This window comes from Terrapene carolina, unplaced genomic scaffold (genome assembly GCF_002925995.2).
Source record: "Terrapene carolina triunguis isolate 2854851 unplaced genomic scaffold, T_m_triunguis-2.0 Scaffold33891, whole genome shotgun sequence".
Taxonomy (NCBI): domain Eukaryota; kingdom Metazoa; phylum Chordata; order Testudines; family Emydidae; genus Terrapene; species Terrapene triunguis.
Genome location: NW_020698242.1, coordinates 5,008,416 through 5,014,841, shown reverse-complemented (window position 1 = coordinate 5,014,841; position 6,426 = coordinate 5,008,416).

Genomic DNA, 6,426 nt, shown 5'->3' with positions numbered 1-6,426 from the left:
CTAAGGTGCCACAAGTACTCCTGTTCTTTTTGTAGATTTAAAATGAGGTCATAGTTGACTTGAAATAAGTGCCACCTACAGGTGACAGAAATTCTGCTCTGACTTGCATTCTGTGCAACCCCATTGAAAATTAGCCTGATAAATCCATATTTAGGATCTAAAAGATGTGGCGCGATTTTCAAAAGCGCTGAGCACCCAGTAGCTCCCATTAAAATCAATGGATGTGCCACCTTTCTGAAAATCAGGCCATATTTAGGAGCCTAAATACAGATTTAGGAGCCTAACTTTAGACTCCTGTTTTTGAATATCATGGTTGGGTCTGGGCAAACGCTGCCGCCTCCCTCTCTCAAAAGAAAAGCCATTTATATTTTAAACAAATTCATTTCACTCCATTTGTGTTCATACCCCTTTCACACTTGCTTTCCACAAATATTCTGGCAAATGATTTTGCTGGCAGCACCAAAGCAATGAATTTTACAAGATAAATAATGACATTCTGTGAGTTCCAATCAGAGAACAGAACGTATCATAGGCCTAAATGTCCATTCCAAACAGCTCAGTCTTGATTACCGAAAACAAACTACTTGCAAACAAGCTGCAAAGCAAGATTTATTCACGGATATTACGTGGCGAATATCTTTATATAACAAACACATTTGAGGATTCTCAGTTTTCTTGCAGACTATTCAAGAACAGAAAATGAGGCAAAGTTAGTCATATAATTAATTTGTGTATTTCCCCCCACCTAGAATCAGAGCAGAAGTCAGCCTACTGAGGGTATGCATACATTACAGAGATGATACTGGAATAGCTATGTCGACATAGCCCTGTAGCATAGACGCAGTTTACACCTACTGACAGGGTTTTTCTGTTGCTGTAGGAACACCAACCGCTCCGAACAAAGTTAGCTACATTGCCGGAAGCCTTCTTCAATCCACATAGCTGTGTCTACACTGGGGGGTTTGCTGGCATAGGTACATCAGTCAGGAGTGTGGTTTTTTCATACCCCTGATAGGTGTCGCTGTGCCAACATCGCTTCTCAGTGTAGACCAGGCCTGGGTCTCACCTCATGATTCCTGTTGACATTTCTGCATTTTGAAGCCAGCAGAAATTTCCCCAAATTAGCTTTTTGTCTCCCCATTTTCAAAATTCAGCCCAAGAATGGAGCACTGAGCCATGCCAAGTGGTGCACTGATTGATGCCTTTGTGCTGTTGACTGTCATGTGTGCAACTTTTCTATTACTGAACATTGTGAAATATTTGGAAAACTGCGCCTGTCCTTGCCAAAGCACTCACGAGTTTGAATAAGCACCCTTCAAGGAAGATAGGCTTTGTGTTAAACTTGTGGCAAATGGTTTATTTTTCAAGTGTTGAAATCATTTTTGGGGAAATAATCTTATCAAGAGAAAGGAGAAAAACAGGAGGAATCTCTTATTATTAAGCCAAGTTCTGCTTTTGAGAAGTAGGTAACAAAGCTGCTTTTAGGGGAGTGAGGGTCTCTTTACAAAACTCTGCATGCATATAAACAAGCTGTTTTGAACACACATTTCATGTAGTAATTGCAAGGCCTGTTAGAGATGCGGGGGAAAAAAGAATCCTGGCTGTGACCCTCTTCCACTGTAGAGGCGGCTAAGATTTGGATATGGACTTTGTGGCTAGTCTTTATCATTATCGTGGGCTGAACCAGAACACTTAATTCAAACATGCTCAGAATTTGAGGAATCCGGATCCAACCTGCATTGTTTGTGCCCCTTTCTAATCATTCCTCACCCATCCATGGTGCCAGTGGCATATAGAGCTTGATCCTACGAGGTGATAAGTAACTTCATTAGGGACTGAGCACCCTCAGCTTCCATTGATCTCAAGAAGAGTTGAGGGTTTGGTCCACTTCCAGATATTACTTGGCACCTCGCAGGATCAAACCCTTAGAGAATCGGTTATGCCCTGTGTAATTCTCAAAGCAGGACACTAATGTGTGCGCTACTAGGTTAGTAGCCGTGCCATAACTTGTGCACTGGTGAAACAATTCTCTTCCACAAGTGCTTTGAAATGTACCACCAATCATCTCTTGGTTTTGAGCCTGTGTGCTTTTATTGATAAAGTAACCTCTTGATCTCAGACCTAAGGTCAATGACTTAAAGGATATTAACTACCCTTGACTAAGAGGTTCTTTAAAGTCAAGATTGGAATAATTTGACTACCATAAAAAATCACTAAAGTTGGGGCCCTGAGGGCAAGTATATAGTTTGTATGTGTAGGGTGACTATGTGTCCCTGATAAATGAGAACGTCCCCACTCCCACGACCTGTCCAAGTAGGTGTATATCAGAGTTTTGTGACACTTTGTTTAAAACTCTGCAGGCATCCCAGTGAGCAATTCCCAGGGTCATCAAGCCACAAAGTCAGAACCAGTGAGTGATGGGGAAAGAGAGGGAGTGTGGTTTGGCTCAGAACTGGGCACCCTTTTTCTGTCCCATTCCCCTCCAGCTGCCAAAACTTTCCTTTGCAATCGTCCTTGACTCTCAGCCAACCCTCCTCTGCCATTGTTTGCTAGTAGCCAGCAGCACTCCATCCAAAATTACTCATTCTGCAATGTGGTTATTAGTTAATACCAGGAATACAGTGTTATATTGTTATTTCAGCTCCCAATGTTAACTTGACCCTAAAATTTAAATAGGGTGATTTCATATTCAACATGTACTTATTATTAAGTGCATATTCATACAGGGACTGGATAGCACTGTGTGGCACTCATTTCAAAAGAGCCCTATGTCCATAGTTACTTGAGTCCATATTTTAAGCTATGCTAAAATTCATGTAATCAGGTTGGAAATAGCATTGAGATTCAACATATATGCATTTATTAAAGTCTGTCATTTTATTCCCTGTTGAGAGTCTGATCCAGAAAGGATCCCGTTGACTTCAGTGGACTTTGGATCAGGCCCTAAAACTATAGTAGATATTTTGGCGGGCTGCACCAAACACAAATATGTGGGCTGCTGCCCTGAATCATTATTTAACTAATAATCAGTGTTCCCAGAATGGAGCACGTTTCCGCTGATGTCATCAAAGTGTCCAGAGCACACAGAGAGAAATTGACAAAAAAGATGCCAGTTTAGGTGCTGTAGAACCAGAAATGTAGGGCAGTATGGAGACATTATTTTACTTATGCAGAGACGGATGGCTTGCTCCTTTTAAACAGCAATCCCTCTGCCAGGAACTCTATAGTTGACAGAGGACCTGTTCCAGTGCACGCTGAAGTCAATGGGAAAAACTTGATCTTGGGAACAGGCCCATATTGCTTAAAGGCAGCTGTTGCTAGCAGGGTTTGAGTAGTACCTCATTGTGGCTAGGCGTTATTGTGGCCTGAATACTATTATAATGTCATGCTGTTACCTAGGGAGGTATAATATACAGCACAGCTTGACAAGCATGTCCTAAGAAGAAAAATCCTGTCCACGCTGGTTAGGGAAAGCATATTTAAAGAATGCTGCTGGCTGAAACATGTTTGAAACCAGCAGTCCTGATGCTAAAGTGGATGGGGTCTTGCTCTCTCCTCTTTCACAGACCATTCGACACAAAGGTGAAATATATTAGACAAATATTCATCTTAAGAATCCTATTTCTTCCATTAGCCTATAAGCTGGTGACGCTGGCTCCATTTTTACATATTGAACTCATGCCAGATTCTACTAACTACGTGTTTATTCAATTGCGAATATAATGTTAATTTCATGGGGTAAACACAGGCCTAGTCCTACAAACTCATGCAGCTAGACCCACAAGCTTAACTGAGGCTATTTGAACAAGAAAGAAACACTCACATGAGTAAGTGTTTGTAGGATTGGCCCCTGTGTTGATTTAACTCTGAGTAATTTAGGACTGACCCCACAGCATCTATCCATATGATGACAGTTCCAAGTATTTTCTTTAAAAGCTCCCCCACAAGCCAGGTGATATTGTCTAGAAAAGGCATTTTATAATCACCTCCTAACCGGACAATCATTTGAAATTTTGTTTGCCTTTCCGGTTATAACAGAAACTGTCTCTCTAGATTGGGACATCTGCCCTTTACCTCAGCTTGACCACAAAATGAAAGCACAGAGCCGTGTGCTGGGGATGAAATCATAATCAGTCCCATTTGCTAATGATGATAATGACATGCATGTGGATGTATTGTCTTTAGAAATCCAAGGAAATCACCTGGACAATCACTGAAATGGCATTTGGGTTCAATACTAGGTAGGAAATATTTAGAAAGTTTGACCTGGTATAATAGGGACTTTCTCAGTTCTTCAAAGAGTAATCCCAGTTTACCTTTTTCCTCTTTTCCCCTTCAGATTCAACCCCTTTTATCACACTAAAGTGCCAATCAATATTGTGAGATAGATGTTACATCTTAGCTTTTTATAACATTACTCGTCCCAGAAGGGATACTGTATCTTTAAGGAAATGGACCCGATATCCTGTTTCTGAAGGATTAAAACACTTTAAAGAGACAGAAGAGGCTGTAAACCCCTATCATATTCTTATTCTCTCTTCATTATCTTGTCCAGTATCTATCCCTGCTGAGTAAATCTGGTTGTGTGTTTCTCCAAAGTGGTCATAAGAAGAAATTTATTTACTTCTCTTTGCACTGGAGGGGCATTACTGAGTTTCAAGGCTCTCCGAAGTAATAAAGATTTTGCAGTGTATGCAGAAGGAGCAGAAATTCAGAACTTCTTTTCCCCCTCTGAGGTCGTTTGGCCAGCTAAAGGGGAGACACTTCTCATTTTCTGACAGGCTTTATTTCCATAAGATTTTCCAATTAGCAGGAAAAGGTCACACTAATGTTAGTGCTGTGCAAAGGAAGGGGGATCAGTCTATGCAAATAGAGATCTCCTTGAAAGGACAATATAAAAAAATATTGTATTTTCCTTCATTTCTTAATTAAAAACTGGAAGGGAGGTGTGTATATGTGTGGGGGTGGGGCGAGACTCCCTCTTGTTTGAGATCAGCAATTTCACTTCATTTGCAGACCTCGCTTTTCTCTGAAACAGCAAATTGCATTCGGTCTCCTTTCTATATGTTTGTCCACCTGGGTGCAAAACAGACAGGCCAACAGATTTCCATTCCCCAAGTGCCATATGCAATGGAGTGATTGTGGCGAGAGGTGGAGAGGAGACTTAGGGTACAGTCTGTTTTTTTTCTTTTGCTCCCAATTAAGCCAGCACAATAATTTTTAAAAACAAAATAATAAAATTTAGCTGAAAAGAAGCAGAGCTGACTACAAGTATTTTTTTTCTCTTTGAGCCCTGCTAGAACCATCTCTCTGAGGCTTTTACCACAGCTTTTGTTTTGCATGCCCTGTGTGTATGAGTGTGTGTAGAAAGTGCATGAACTTTTCTCAATGACGTGAAGTATTGGGAGGTGTGTCAGCAAAGGACAAGAACCAAAACCCCACATTTTTCCATCAGCAGTCAAGCGTCTCCCTCTGTTTTTACAGTGTGAGCAAGTTCTTGCAGAAATAGATGTGGTCCCAAAATTACAGACTTCATCATGGAATCTTCACTTCCTTCATGTTGAAAAGTAATGCTTCATCTTGCAGGGATTTCCATCCAAAGATCTCCTGAATGATAATTCACTTTCTTTTTTGTATTAATCAAAAATATTTCATTTTTTCAACAATGTTCAGGGCACCTGTTTTTTTAAGGGGTGGGCTGGTTGCTCTGCTTTGCTTGTTTTTTCATTACACAGTATTTTCGGTGTTATATGAACTCTCTTTTTGGTTAAATCCTTTGTGTTCAGGTATAAGACAAGAGGAGCTTTGCACCTTGCTGAGAACAGATGAAATACTCACTTGTGAAGAAAGATAGAATGTGAAACTTTACTACCATCAATCACACACATTGTCAGCATGGGACTCTCACGCATAGTGTGCCTCCCACAGTATTTCAGCTTTCTTCGCTCGACGTGTACTATCAGCACGTGCTGAATACAAAAAAGCAACCACACAAAGCAGTTCTCCTTTTGTTGTTCCATCCTTCACCCTTAGAGGAATGCGAGTACACAACTTCCATGTAGCATGTCATTAATGTGCACAAGTAGAGTGTATAGTTCCTTGTGGCACGCTTTCTTTATCCTCTGATTTCTAAGGGGGTCTCTCCCTTCTCCTTTTCCTCTGTGTCCTAACAACTTACACCCTCACTACAGCGCTTAATAATAAGTATCTTTTAGTTACAGTTTGGATGGGTCAGGTGCTCCTTCAGATCTGCTGCTGAAATGCAAGCTGAGCTTGTGCTCCTATTGAAGTCAATGGCAACACTCCCATTGACCCTTAATGGCAACAGACTCAGATCAATAATTTATTTTGAGTTCCTCGGGTCATGAGTTAGCCAGGCCTTTTCTTTTCTTTTCTTTTCTTTTCTTTTCTTTTCTTTTCTTTTCT